The following is a 15,279-nucleotide window of genomic DNA, read 5'->3' on the forward strand; positions in this document are numbered from 1 at the left end:
TACTTCAGCAAGAGGGATGGGTAGGGAGGGATTGCATTTTCTTAGCCTGAATTAGTAAGCCATTAGCTACCTACAGTGACTAAATTATTAATATCTGGAATGAACACTCAGCTCCGCATCACATACAGTTAAATGGCAGATACACATAAGATTGTTTCTAGCATTCATTACTTCAATTTAATGTAGGTAAATGTGACCATTCAATATCAGGAGACCACAGTGTCATTAGGTACCTGCCAGTTCTTAATTATACTATCTCTTAGAGGGGGGGAAATGAGAAATTTGAGTGTGAAGTGTTAATTTGAGTGCTACTGTTTATTTTACATATAAAAATAAAATAATGTGTAGCAAAAGCATTGATTATGAAGATGATGATTAAATAAATAACTAGTATATATAATACTATTGTATTATATGCCCATTACTTGTCTGGGCACTGTGTAAGAAACGTTATACACATACACAATCTCATTTAATTCCTGTATCAGTTAGCTTTGCTGCAGTTAACAACTCCTAAAATCTTGGTGACTTACACAAAAAAATGTTTACTTCTTGCTCATGTTATGTGTAATTCCTTGGGTTTTTCATTCTGGGACCGAGGATGAAGGAGCAGTCCTCTGGGGACATGCCACTCTGTTGGCAGGAAAGAAGAATAAAAGTGGTGGAAACTAGCAATGCCTCTTAAAGCTCTAGCTCAGGCATGTCTACATCATGTAGCTGGTAATGGACAAGGATGTATAATCCCCCTACAGGAAAAGGGGAAAGGAAACTATCGGAGATGATAATAAAATTTTAATCCTGCAAGACAGACATTAATTCCACCCCCTTCTGCTCTTTCAGAGAGATGAGTAACTTTGCTAAACTCCTTCTAGAGACTGGAAATATCCCTTCTAGTTGGGGCAAGTAGGTAAGGCTTTGATAAAATTGGAGCAAGGGTTTGAAGGTTAGATAGGATATTGGTGAGTGGGGAAAAAGCAAGGACTTTGTAGGCAAAGGAAAACCCCAGAGTACAGAGGTGGTGACCAGTTCTAGTTGAGCAACCTCAGTTGGTCACAGAGCAGGTGAGAGATGAAACTGGAGAGGACAGGGGGCTCCGATTAAGGGGAGGGGGAGGGGCGCGAAAGCTGGGCTAAGGAGTTGATCTTCATTTAGGAGGCAGTTAAAAAATTTCAGATATTTTTGAGCAAGAGACTGCCATAATTACAACGATCACTTCTGAAGACTGAGTAGGGTGGGCTAATACAGGGAGAAATTGAGAGCAGGGAGACCAGTAAGGCCCCTCCTTACATGTCCAGAACCAATGTAGAAGTCTTGAACTAGGACGGTGGCAGCTGGAACAATGACAACAAAAGAGGTCATCTCCAGAAACTCAGAACCAGTGGCTTTAGCACCATCTCCATCATCCACCTAGTGCTCCCGGTATTAATAATTAAACCCGTGTGAATAAAGCGTGTTTAATTACTTGCTTTTTCTATTAATCTATAAGATACAACGTTGGTTTAAAAAAGAACACGAGAGCTATGCAAATTAAAGCTTCAAGTTCCCATCTCCCTAGAATGAGACGGCTGCCCCTAAATCCCCAAACATAGAAATCCTCCCACTGACAAGGCTTAAATTTGATGTTGGGGAGATGAGGAATCCAAGCTAAGGCCAAAGCCCGGGACTGAGTGATGGGGAGAATGAGCGTCACTGGTCAGTTTCAGCCTGAGGCGTGTCATCCAGGTGACTAGCAGGCACTTAAAAATTCAGATCTCAAGCCCTACTTATACTATAAAGGTGTTTCAACAGACGAGATAAAAATAACTGTCTATGTGAAAATGCTCTACAATGTGGTAAGCTCCATTTCAACTTCGTTTAAGATTTTTTTCTAGCGTCAGAAATAGTCGATTGAAATGCTCCTTATTTAAAAAAACCTGTACTACTGTATTACAACAGAGTTAGCCTGTTTTATGAGGACTTGTTAAGGAAAGAATTCACCTTGGTCAATTACAAGAAAGGTGAGAAAGGAAGCGGCGCTAGGGAAGGTGATCTCCAACCAGGGGGCCATTCCCGGGGACTCAGGGGAGGGTCGGGCGCCCGGGGAAGGCCTGGGGGTCCGGGGTGGACGGCAGGACGGAATGAGGAAGCGGCCATCTGGAAGCCCGCCCGGGACCTCTCCAAGACAGGACACTGCTCCAGGCTGAGGGAAAGAAAAGGGGCAGCGGGTTTGTGTCTGGAGCACCTGGCCTTGCCCCGACCCCGCAGGACCGGAGGGAGGAGACCCCACCGACAAGACAAAGGCTCTAGCCGCGGGAGGCATGGAGTGCGCGTGCGCCAGGAGACGCGCGTGCGCGCCGCGATCAGCACCGCGGCCCGAGGCGTGGGGGGCAGGGGACCAGCGAAGGGCAGCGCGGAGGGAGGGAGCGAGCCAGGAGGCGCGGGAGGGCGGAGCAGAGGGGCTCGCGCGCGCCCGCTGGTGGCCGGAGGAGAAGGCGCCCGTGGAGGCCGCGCTGCCCGCCCCCCGCCCCTGGGAGGCTCGCGCTCCCGCTGCTCGCGCCTGCGCCGCCCGCCGGCCTCGAGAACGCGCCCTCTCGCCGGCGCGCGCGCTCGCAGTCACCGCCACCCACCCGCTCCGGCACCGGCAGCAGCGCCGCCGCCACCGCCCACCTTCTGCCGCCGCCACCACAGCCACCTTCTCCTCCTCCGCTGTCTTCTCCCGTCCGCACCCTCTGTCGACTGTCAGGTAAGCGCCGAGGCTCCGAAATCTGCCTCCGCGTCCGCCCCTCTGCACACCGGCGCCGCCGCCCTCGCCCCCCCGCGCCGCGGAGCTGGGTTTCGTGCGCTGGGCATCGGTCGGGGGCAGCGGCGGGGGCCCCCCTGCGCCCTCTGTGCTCGACAGCTGGACCTAGGGTGGCTTGGAAGGGGACGTGAGCCGGGATGCACACTCGTGTGAGTGTGTGTGTGTGCGCGCGCTGGAAGGTCCACACGACCCGCTTCGCGCGGACCCCCGGTGGAGGCTGTGCCCACAGGGTGGGGCGCGGATGGCGACGGCTTGGGGGAGGGGGCTGCTGTGCACTCGGATCGCAGCCTTTTGCCGCAATGAGCGTGTGTGTCAGCATGTGTGTGAGAGGTGCCAATAACGACCCCCGAAACCGAACCTGAAATCTGATTTCTCTGCCCCTGTTTGCCATCAGCCCTTAAGGAAGATATGGATCGGGTTCTAGAAAAGATGACTCCATGCCCCTCCCCACACCTCCCAGGCAGCGATTCCGGCGGGGCCTTCACTGCCCCTGATTTAAGGCAGTGGCCCGCCCCCTCCCCTCTTCCTCCTTCAGGAACCCGCAGGGGACATTTGGGGGCTGGGAGGAATGGGGGAGATGGGGAGGGGTCCAGGCGCTGTCACTTCAGCTGCCCTTCCCCCTGCGCGCGCCTGGCACAGGGACGCGAGCAGCGCCGTGCCTGGGAGAAGGTAGTGCGCGGATCCCAGTGGGGAAGCTCGGAAAGGCCTTGCGATGTGGACCGACTCGGCGGCCGCCGATCCCTGCTAGCGGCCACGCACGGCGGCAGCCAGGCACAGACAGGCGCGGGGACTGCAGGTGCATCTCGGGGCGGGTTTCTTTCTCTGCGCTTTGCGCGCGGGGCGCCAGGCGTGTGCGCTCCCTGCCGGAGGCGCGGGGCTGGCGCGCAGGGCTCGCCCCTCACTGCGGCAGTGGGTGTGGACCCGGGTGGGCGAGAAGGGGGAGGATAGGCTATGCCTCCTCCCACTCCCACCCCCGTTTTTTTCCCCTCGGAACGCGAGGTGCCATCTTTTTGCGGCGTGTCACGTCTTTACGGTACCATGCCAAGCCGAGTGGCCAGGCTTGGGAGGACAGGGCGGGGCCTGGCATTGAAGGGGGGGGTGGCAGTCAGTGCTGAAATCTTGGCTTTTTGCTGCTGCAGGCGTGAGCACTGGGGGCGTTCACTCGGAGTCTTCGGGGGCTCGCTGCTTTGTTTGTAGAGGTTACGTGATCTGTGCTCCTAGTCCTGGTTTTTTTTGGCTTTTATTCTAAGAGAACGTTTAGCCTAGCCCCCGCCCCTCCTCCCTTTTTTCGTCCCTTATTTACGAGCCCTTTGTTGGATCTCAGGGCTTGCTGAGGTCGATGAACCCCAGCCACAGCCCCGGGGCACGCGTGGAACAGGAGTGACCTCGCGAAGTCCCCTCCCGGAGTCTGGCCAGCGCCAGGAAGCATCGGCAGGGACGAAGGGGTGGGATTCGAGATCTCGGCGCGCTGTGCGGATGGCCGCAGAGGGACCACGCCCCTCCCTACACCCAGAGCGTCCTGGGGACCACGCCCCACCAGGTTGCCCAGCGAGGGACGCTGCCACCCGCCGCGGATGAGGGGGAGCTCGCAGGCGGGTTCCTCCCCCTTCATGCCCTGTTGCTTAGCCCAGCGGGAGAATATGAGGAGGGGGCATAAGGTGCCCTTTGGTGCTGCGGCCACACCCATCTTTCCTAGCCTACCGGGAGCGGGGCGCGGGGGAGGGGGGTTGCCGTGGGACCCGCACGAGTCCTGAGAGGGGTCCTTGGGGCGTTGCCCCGCCCCTTCCCCGCAGAGATTGGGGACCCTGGGATAGGTGGGGCCGCGCGGGGCCCGCCTCCTGGAGGGCACAGGAAGAAGCCCCAGACCCTTGGGCCTGCCGCTCTTTATAATTAGCCCCCGGCAGCCACGCAGATAGGCGTCCCTGGTGTATTTTTTATTCTTATGGCAGTACTGATTATAATTATTTTATTAATATTATTTCTCTTAAGCGATGGATTTTCACTTAAGAGTCCAAGTTCACCGCCGCCCTTGAACCCGAGGTAGGGGCGGCGGGGAACTGCTGGCAAGCAAGTCTGAGCCTCGCCCTCCTTGGATGAGCCGGGTCCTCGGTTTTCTGGTTAAGTCTATCGCGGAAAACTGGTGCGGGGGCGCACTTCTGAGACGAACGAGCACCTCAGGGGCCTAAATCTCCACGCAGGCCCAGGTTGGTCTGAATTTCTGGGGATTGGCTCAGCTTGGGGGCGAGAAGCCGCCTGGGACTGGGCCACCCCTGCTAGGCTGTGGCGTCGAGGGCCGGGGCTGGGCACCGCGAGGCCTCCCGGCCCTGCCCCACCTCCCACAGAGCTGGGCGCGGGGTTCTCCTTCCAGACCAAGCAGGGGTCTCAGGGGCAGCCCTGGAAAAGGGGAGCCTGTGGCCACGGCTGCCCCTTGCGGCCCCTCGGACAGAGATGTCACCTGCTGTTGGCTGGAGGAAAGGGAGCCTGGGGGCGAGCGCATTTAGTCCAATGTCGGGAACAAAGCACATCCACGCGGCCGCGATTTCGTTCCATTTTGAAATGTGTTGGCGGTTAGGCTGGCACCGGGGCCAGCACAGCCGGGGGGCTATAATGGAGGAACCTTGGGCACCAGGGGACAGCCTTTCGTGAGACAATTGGGAAACTCCGTCCCGGCTGTAGCGAGCGCTTTAATGAAACGGCTTCACCCCAGAACCTCAAGGGTTGTAGCGTTTGCGCCCAAGACGCTCCGACCCTGGAGCGCTGAGCAGTCGCCAGCCCCGATCAGAGGGCCGTGGACTCTTCCTCCCATCCGCAGCAGGCAAGGGGTATGTTACCTTCCTCAAGACCCCACTCACCCTCTGGCTTTCGGGAACCTGTAACTCCCAGCCCGGTCTCGGGCTGGTCTGGGTTGGGATGAATGATGGGGCCTGAGACAGCGACTGCCGGGCCGGCCCGCTTAGGACCCCGTGAGCGCTCAGGGTCCAGGCTCATCAGGACCAGTTTGAGTTCTGTCTGTTCCCTGTCCCCGCCCCCTCAACTGACCTTCCTACAGCAGAAAGAACTGTCCTTCCTACTGTGGTTAATTCTAAAGTGTTGTTTTGTGTTTATGATGCTGCTTATTTTTACTATAAGAATTGTTTATTCCATCTCCAAACCCTACCTCTAAATAAATAAGTAAATGAATGAATAGGTAGTTAGATAGGTAAGTCCCTTCCTCCCCAGCCGGGTCTGGAGTGACTCTTGAAGCTGATCCATTCCTTGGCCAAATCTGCCTCCCTGGCATATGTGTATACAGCAGTCACCTGGCTTGGCTCTTGGGTTTGCCTTTGGACAATTTGGAGGAGGAATTTGTTGGCTTTGCTGGGTTTTGGATGAGTGACAGTCCGTGACTGTGTCCCTGCCCTGCACACACCCGTGGTGGAAGGGCGTGGCTTTTAAGTGGTTTCTTGTATCAGGCACTGCTCCCCCACAGCAACAAAAGAAATGAATAATGCCCACTAATTACTAGAAGGAAACTCAGAATTTTTTGAGGTCAGATTTACTCCATTTGGAAAAAGAGCGCTTCGGTGGAACATGCCCTTTGACTCACATGCCCTTGGAGGTCAGGGTCAGCCTGGAGATGTGATAGGATTGTGGTGCCTCCTGTTTAGGCTGACTTTTCCTTCTGCCTTTTTAACATCAGTTCATGCAGCCCTTTTGCTGACAATTTTAAGAAGTTGTGTTTTATTCCACGTTGCCTCAGCATTTATGTGCATGGTTGGAGTGGCTCCATAGCTGTTTGTGTGAAAACATGTCACTTTTCCACCAACTTCAGAGGCCCCTCTCAACCCCGTCACACCCCCAGAAACACCCACTTCTATCTTGGCATGCCCAGGAGTTAAGTGTTTCCGCCAGTGACTTGGAGCTGGTGTTGGGGGCACCTCAGCAGGTGAGGGGAGATTACCCCGGCGTCACCAGCTGGGCTACGGCAGGCAGAGCAACCCTGATGTTCCAGCTGGGACTCTCAGCTGTTCTCCTGTAAAACAGTGTTTCTCAGCTGAGGGTCACTGAGCTGTCTAGAGAGAATTTTTTATTTTCACAACTTCGGGAGGGTGCTATTGGCATCTCATGGGTAGAGAGAGGCCAGGGATGCTGCTAAACCTCCTACAAGGTGCAGGACAGTCCCCCATGTCAAAGAATGATCCCTCCCGGAATGTCACCAGAATGTCACCAATGTCGGGGTTGTGAAACCCTGCTATAGAAACATTGTTACCCTGGCATTGCTATCTTAATTACATTCATCAGAGCGTCTTCTAGGAGGCACTGAGTGCTCACGAGACATTATCTTATTGCATCCTCACAACAATCCCCTGTGTAGTCCGTGTTACAGATGGGGAAACTGCAGCTCAGAGAGGTCACAGAGGCAGTGGGGGGTGGAGCTGGGTGTCTGACATGAGCCCCTCCCCCTCTCAGCCACACAAGGGTTGTGGGCTGGCCTGGCAACCCAAGCACAGTCTATAACATTGACCCAGTGCAATATTCTGATTCCCAAACCACTGACTCACTAATGAACTTGTGCGCGAGCCTGAAATTGGAGCCTGCCCTGGGATAGGCTTAAAGAGATGTGGAGTTAAGGGTCTCAGTTTCCAATCTGGCCCTGACGTGGAGAGCAATGGATTTCACTCTGTCTTGGTTCTGTGTTTATAAAACAAAGGGGGAAATATCTGTTCCTGAGGACCTTAAACCTCTTCCCCCCGATCTGGGGTTTCTGGACTGCTCTGTCGTACGAAGGGGCAGCTGGTTTGGACTCAGGGCAGGCTGGAAATCAAAACTGGGGGATCAAGACATAGATTCAGCTGTGGCCAGGGTCACGTAACTGAAGTTGTAGGGACATCAGATCCCCACCTTAGGTTCTGTTCCTCTGAGAGGTGGGCGTGTTCACACCCGCTGAGGGGGCCCAGCTCTGAGATTGTGGGTGTGAGCTGAGTCGGGTGGGCACAGGAAAGCGCTCATGTAAGAATCCCAGGTCTCCCTGGGCAAAGGTGGGCCCTGGAGGCTTTTCTCACTTCCGGGGGGACAGGTTCTGCATTAGATATTCCGTTGTACTGTGGTGCCTCGAGGTTGCCTGAGAATCCTCTGTCCACAGGACTCACTGCCACTCCAGCCAGAGAAGGTGTGAGGCAGTGCCCAGTGAGGACAATGGGACATACACCATACATGCCTGTCTCACCCCTGTTGCCTTGCCACACGGGTTGCTGTCCAAGAATTCCTTTCCTGTCTCCAGGTGCCATGCTGCTGCCACCTCTGCCAGGTCCCTTCCCTGCCCAGATGGCTCCCAGGTGGAACTTGAGGCTGGCCCAGGACAGGTGTTTAGCTTTTGGGGTCTCCGTTTAGGAAGCATTCTGTAGGTGTGCAGATAGAATGAGCTTCAGCAAAATACAAACTGGAATGACTTCTAGGTAAATTGTCTTCATTTTTGTGCTTTGTTATTTCAGCGAGCTCCATGCTGAGCCTGCTCAGGGACACTATAGAAATCCAAACACCAGGTCAGCTAATCCCCAAGAAACGTATTTTATGCGGAAGTTATTCAAGGAAGGTTTGTGAGCACCTCAAGGGCAGATACTACCCTGCCACCCAACCTACAGGACCCCAGTACAGGGCAGTGTCCTGCACATGGAGGCAGTTTCGCCTGGTGGTTAAGGGTTTGGATCAGACCTCCTGGGCGCCAGTCTCAGCTCCCCCACTCACTGTGGGGCCTAAGCCATGTGGTTTACCCTGTTGGAAAGATTTTTGCCATCTGTAATTTGGGGTATGATAGTACCTATGTCACAGGTTTCCATGGGGTTTAAATGAGGTAACTCAGTGCTCAGCAGGGCCAGCACATAGTAGCTGCTCAGTAAACGGCATCGTGGGCAGTATCTTCCAGGTAGACACTTGTGATTTGATGAATGAGCAGAGGCATCTGCAGACCCTGGTGACAGAGTCAGTTGTAACAGACAAATTGTTCCCCTCAGTAGGGATCAAGATAGGAAAAATGAACAGCTGCCCAGCTCCCCTGGAACCAGGCATTGTTTGGGTGGAAGTGGATCCCCTGAAAATCGTGCACACCCGTGTTTAAATGTACACACAGAACTCTTGCCACAGGCGAGCAGAAACTTATCATCTGTTGTCCCTGCCTCATCCTCCTCCTTCCTGAAATCCACTGCATGCCAGGAATAGACTGTACTCGCCTCGCCAGTCTGAACAGAACAGTCCTCCCCACCGGGACCCCGCCTCCCGGGAAGGGTGACCCGGCCTAGTGTGTTGGGGTCAGAGATCTTTCCAGTTTACTCATTGAATAAAAAGTGAGTGTTGATTGAGAAAGTCATGGCAGTCGTGGAAGGCAATGGGGTGAAGGAGAGATTTTACAAATGACATAATTCCACAGAGTACCGAACTGGCAGCAGGCTTCATGGTGGACGGTTGAGAGTAGATTAGAAAACCGTTACATAAAGCAAACTCGTGTGAATCTTAGGAATTCCAAGCATCCAATAAGCATAGTCATATATGAATTAATAAATTAGGGCAATGAAGCCTTCTTATCCATGAAATCAAGACTGAGTAATAATATATCAGTTTTAAAAAGCCACTATATCAGAAAATTTAAAAAAATGGTACATATGTTTTAAACATTTTGCTTTAACTGAAACTATATAGATGTGAATTTGTTCACCCATCTTTTGACATAGGGCCCAGGCCTTCTCTTGGTGTTGGATCAACTGGTTGAAATTCCTGTCTTTTGCCTGCGCCACACTAATAATGCATTGTCTAGGTCTTCTGATTTTGGATTTATACTGTGGAGTAATCTGAATGCAGAATATCTCAGGGGTTTTATTTTTTTTTTTCACAGTCTTTAACATCTCATTTGACAGTAAAAAATTACCTTTATGAAGTCTTCCCAAAGCATTCAACTTAATTTTCTTAAAATCAATCAGTGATTTTAAGAGCTAATTTTCCACTTCGCACTTGTATTCCATCAGCTTGCACCTTAAGTTATGTGATTATTATAACAAGTATGATGGACCTAGAAGTTTCTTGAATGAGCACAGATGACCTTTAGTAAGTGCTATAGTAAGAGGCCATCCTGGGAGGCCGAGGTGGGAGGATCACTCGAGGTCAGGAGTTTGAGACCAGCCTGAGCAAGAACGAGACCCCGTCTCTACTAAAAATAGAAAGAAATTATCTGGCTGACTAAAACTATATAGAAAAAATTAGCCGGGCATGGTGGCACATGCCTGTAGTCCCAGCTACTCGGGAGGGTGAAGCAGGAGGATCGCTTAAGCCCAGGAGTTTGAGGTTGCTGTGAGCTAGGCTGACGCCACGGCCCTCTAGCCAGGGCAACAGAGCGAGACTCTGTCTCAAAAAAAAAAAAAAAAAATAGAGGCCATTGTGGCTGTCGACACCATGCTCTGTGGACCCCAGCCTTGAGGATTCACAATCCTTCATTTTTTCTTCTTACAGAGTGTCAGGAGAGAACCTGCTGGGGAGACTTGGTATTAAGCAAAAGGTGCGCATCATTAGTCCTGGTTGTCTGCCAGGACTAGCACAGCACTTTGAAGTCAATCACATAGAACAGACTTACGGGGGCGTTATAAAATTCTCCCCATCAGACTCACAGTAAATTTAAATTCCTTTAGTATATTAACTCCCCTTAGGAAAGAGTCTTACATCTAGGTCCTACAACTTAAAAACAGTTTCAAATCAGCAAGTGAGAATTAAATCTGAAGCCCCTGATAATGATGTTTCACTCATTTCCCTCCTTCTGGCCCTGTCCACCCCACTGCTAAATCCAGGCATCAAAGAAAAGAGAGACAGAAATTATCTCTGGTCCCCGCTGCTGGTTTTTCTTCCAGCCTATGGCCCAGTTTTCTGTTTTCCTGGGACTGACAGATGATGATGTCTTGGGACCTCCGACTGCAGTTGCACTGCAAAAAGTCCAGGGATGCATTTTCATCCTCACATCCTCCCTCCCGGGACACCAAGGATATTAGAAGATGCCTGAGTCCATAATTGCTTGTCATGTGATCATAATGCCTCAAAGGAAGTGCTGGGAAGGATCAATTCATTGCACCATGGGCCGGTGCTCCTCCCCCAGGGTGAAGGCCAGGCTTCCTCCTGCTTTGGATCCAGTGTTCTAAATTATATGTGAACAGAATTGTCCTGGACCAAACCCAGTTCTGCCATTGAGTTACAGGCCACTTCAGAGGGGCTTATTTCCAATTGTTCTTATTTGAACAGTGCACGAAACTTGTCTTACCTCATCCCCTCCCAGAGCCTGTTCCTCAAAAAGAGATTTATGGGATAATTAATTTAAAATGCTTCAATGCCTAAGGGAAGGTTACACCTTAAAGGATCCCTTTGGTTACATATATAAAATTGTATTTGTATATATTTTTAAATGTGAATATTCAGTACCTTATTTGTGGTATGTCTAGATTTTTATATTGGGTTTGCCAAAAACCCGAACAGCTTTCAATTTCTTTATTGGTGATGCATCAGAATTTAAATCAACATATGTTAATAAGCCAAGCAAAGATTGTATATGCAAATAAACAGTTGTATAGAACCTCCTGCTACATTGGGGTGCAAGAACAATCATGGTGTAGACTCATATGAACCTGCCTCTTTCAGAGCTGCCCGTTGCCAGGAACAGCCGTTTGGAACAGTCCCCAGCCCTTCTGCCATCCGTTTTCTCTCTTGTCTTTCCCTGCAAGCAAGGAAAATCCTGCACTGGCCCCAGCAGCAGTTCAGCCTCTGCCTCTGCTGCCGCCCTCCCGGAGGCCGGCTTAGAAAGGCAGGATTTTGCAAGGAGAACATCCCTAAATCCGCTTGAATAATGGAGTGATCGTTCACAGACTCACCTGAACCTTCTTAAAACCTATTTAATATTTTCCCTGGATAATCCTGTGGGGATAACTGGTCCCCTGGGCTGCTCGGCGGGGCTCGGTCCCTCCTCCTCTGGTGCTGCAGTCCCTCCCTTCTCAGCAGCTCAGCTGTGCCTGAGAAAAGGCCAGTGGCAGCCATGCTCTGTTCCCTGCGGAGTGTTAATAAGGACTGAATAAATTGAAATAAATCTCTTTCAATGTCACTAAAGTGGTGTAAATAATACAAACCAATGTCTGATGGCTGATGGGAAATGCAGGGAAAAAATTTTTTTAATCGGCGGGATTCATGTTATAAATTGACAATCTGGGCTAAGTTAAAAAAGAAAAAAAGATTTTTAAACAGATCTTCTCATTTGTTGCCAGCAAGACTGAATTTCAGAAGCGAGCCATGGCCTCATTTTGTGAGCCCCTGTTATCACTGGCTGCTTGGGCTTGCCAAGTCCTGAATTTAATTGCAAACTTCCCACGTATCAACGAAGAGACTTTTAGCAAAGATTAAGATTTCTTATACCTCCATATTTCCATCTGTAAAATGGGAATTATACAATCCCACCCCTCCCCCACCTGAGTGGATGATAGTCACAGAACTGAAATAAAACAATTTGTGAGAATTCCTTTGAGCTTCTCAGAAGACAGGGTCACTCAGGAGGTAGGGTGGGGTGGCAGAATGCCTCCTGCAAGCCACGGTCAGGTGCCGGATGTGCAGTCTATCATGGGCCGAGTTTAGCCTGACCTGAAATAGTATAGCTGCTGCCACCTGGCTCCCTTAACTCCAGCCAGACGGTGCAGCTGGTCCCCGGGGTCACTGCTCAGCCAGCAGGTCCGTGCCCAGGATGGGTGGATAGGTGGCCGCAGTCCAGCCTGCGCTGGTCTTGTCTGTCGCCTTCTTTGGAGAGGAGGAGACCTGAAGCCAGGGTGCTGGACAGCAGGTGGGGTGCCTTGAGCATGGCCTCAAGCGATTTCCAGCCCCTGCTGGTGCCAACTACTGCCGGAAAGGGCTAGGACTTCCTTCTTGGCTCATGTCGCCACCCTTGGATGGAATTTCCTGGGAGCTTTTCTGTTTTGCGGGGGGAGTTTTCAGTTTCTTCCTAACCAGACAGGGAGTTGGTACAGAATCTCATATTCTAATTATGCCCAGGGGCAACTTCTCCCCGCTGCTCAGTGTTTAGCATGTGATGGGAACCGATTAAGGCAAGAGTGATTAAATTAAAGCCAGGCGTTGACTTTGATGGTGTAATCGTCTGATGGCTGTTTGGTGGCAAGAGGCACAGTGAAGGCTCATTAATTGAATGGCTCACACTTAGAATCTGAATTGAGCCCGCGCTGGGCTGAAGTTTATTTGCCTTCGCCCTGTGCATGGAGGGTTTGTTTCTCCTGCCTGTGGAAGGTGGGAAGTGTTTCAGGGTGTGTGCCTAAACCACCCCGACCATGGCCCATCTGTTCTCCCATGTGGCTGGGCTTGAGTGCCGGTCCTGGGTGTCTAGTGGCCCCACATCCTTGCCCCTTGGTGACTCCAGTGCTGCCCCTGTTCCTGCCTGTTTCCCTCCACTTTGGTCATTGGTATCTGCCATCTTCCCATCCTCCACGTGGCAGACCTTGGAGTCTTAAACTCTCCTCTTCCCTCCACATCCTGGAGCAGATCTAACCATCAATTTCTTCCAGGCATTGCCTCTATTTCCAATCCAACTCTCACCAGCGCTAAAACAGTTTAGGCCTGATCACCGCACCACCCTCAGATCATTACAGAAACAATAATGAATTGTTCCCAGTTTTAGTTCCAAAACTCACACCTAATCCATTTTGCATACCTTTGCCGAATTCTTCCCAGAGCAGCCCTGTCATCTGCCCTGGTCCTGTCCAAGCCTGAGTCCACCATGAGCATCACTGGCTAAGCCAAGATGCCCTCGAGCTGCCCACCCAGGTCCCTTGCCTTGGCTCTGCCTCCCTGTCCAGGCCCACCTCCCGCTGCAGGCCAGACTGCCCGGTGCCTCCTTCCGAGATGGCATGCTCTCTCCACCCTCGCTCACCCACAGCACCCCTGCTGAGAATGTCCTCTCCCCTGTTTCAGTCACCCCTGCGCTTCCTCCATCTCCGTCCTCCCTGAAGCCTGCCCCAGCCTTGCTCTCAGTGAGACCCAGGAGGTCTCCTCCTTTCCCCTCACCTGTGGCAGTACTGCAGTGGTTAATACTTAACTGTTTCCCTCTGGCCTCCCCTCGAGTGCAGGTGTGACCTCCCCACAGGTTATGCATCCTCTGAGGGCAAGGACTGTGTCTTATGTGACTTCCTGCTCCCCTGGGTGTATGTGCCCAGTCACAAACACTTTTGATTAGTGTAGTTGGATGCTGATTAACCAACACAGGCTGGTGTCACATGAGTGTTCTCTGTTTAAATAAAGTGAGTCCCCCACTTACCGGTACATGGTTCCATGGCTCTATATACTTGAAAATAATAAAAGTCACATTTCTCTTTAAATATTCTATAATTGTGACTTTGCCCTACTTCAGACCAATTTAGCACACTCCCCATCGGTCCAAATTAGTTTTGCAATACGAAGATGCTGATAACAACAGCAGTAGCGGATTGCAGGTATTTTACTGAAGACATTGCTTCATTTAATCCTCACTCCCCGACGAGGCGGGGATTATTATCCCCATTTTGCACAGGAGCAGACTGAGGCTCAGCGATTTCCCAGGTCGTCCAAAGTCCAGGCCCGACTCCCTCCCTCGCCCTGCTGCCTGGCGCTGTCAGAGTTTCCCTGCCTGGTCCCACCCGACCGGAATGGCCGTGCCCTCCAGCCTCTGTGAATGGGTCATATGTAACATGAGCCTGGAGAAAGTATTTTAAACCGAAAGCAAGCCTCTGAACCAGGCTTCATGTCGCCAGTGACGGCACGACCAAATTTAGTGCTATGGGGAGGTCCACCCTTATCAAATAGAGAAGCTCGTGTTTCCTCCAGCTCACGTGAAGCACGACAAATGTTCACACTCCCCACACTTCCACGGAGGGGTCTGTGTGGCCAGAGGCTGGAAGACGTGGATGAGAGGGCCGGGTGTGTAAACTCTGGGAAGATGACGTTCAGCTTCCCAGCAATGTCTACAGGGAGGAATTTAATTAAAAGTGGGGCGGTTTCCCTGACCAAGGCAGACAAAGCAAGCCCTCCGCCGTTAGGCAAAAGGGTCACAGGGAGAGGGGAGGAGGGGACACTGAGTCTGTATTGTCCCATCTACGGAGCTGTACTGCCCAGTCCCCCTTACTCAACAATCTGCTTTATTTTCTTCATGTCTACACCAAAGTAGTTCACACCCCGGGACCAGGAGGAGGGAGGGGCTCACACCAACGAGGCGGGGGTCATGTGTACCCCAGTACTTAGAACTTGCAGCCTCTCGGGCACGCTGATGGTATTGGAACGCTGCCCACAGCCACCCTCCCTCTCACTAAAAGCAAGCGTCATTTCTCAGTTCTGCTCTTGCCGCCCACCTTCTCCTCAGCACTTTTTAAATCCACCAGCTATAAAGCAAAGATGCCATATGTGACATCCCACCCTGGTTTCTGTTTTGTTGGCTTTTTGGGGAGGGGGTGCAGGGACAGGAATCATTCTGG

At 51.9% G+C, this 15,279-nt stretch overlaps 1 protein-coding gene across 15 annotated transcripts in view; it reads left to right on the plus strand.

The window, feature by feature from the left end:
- Positions 1 to 2,492: 2,492 nt before the first annotated feature.
- Positions 2,493 to 15,279, plus strand: part of MAPT (microtubule associated protein tau) — a 96,807-nt gene continuing 84,020 nt past the window's right edge. For 14 of the 15 annotated variants that reach the window (XM_045525920.1, XM_045525905.1, XM_045525907.1 and 11 more), the window contains exon 1: positions 2,560 to 2,722. The gene's annotated coding sequence lies outside the window, so the exon portion shown is untranslated. Of the gene's footprint in view, positions 2,723 to 15,279 lie in introns of all 15 variants that reach the window. The other variant, XM_045525918.1, reaches the window with a different exon arrangement.

The sequence above is a fragment of the Lemur catta genome, chromosome 15, assembly GCF_020740605.2.
Source record: "Lemur catta isolate mLemCat1 chromosome 15, mLemCat1.pri, whole genome shotgun sequence".
NCBI lineage: Eukaryota > Metazoa > Chordata > Mammalia > Primates > Lemuridae > Lemur > Lemur catta.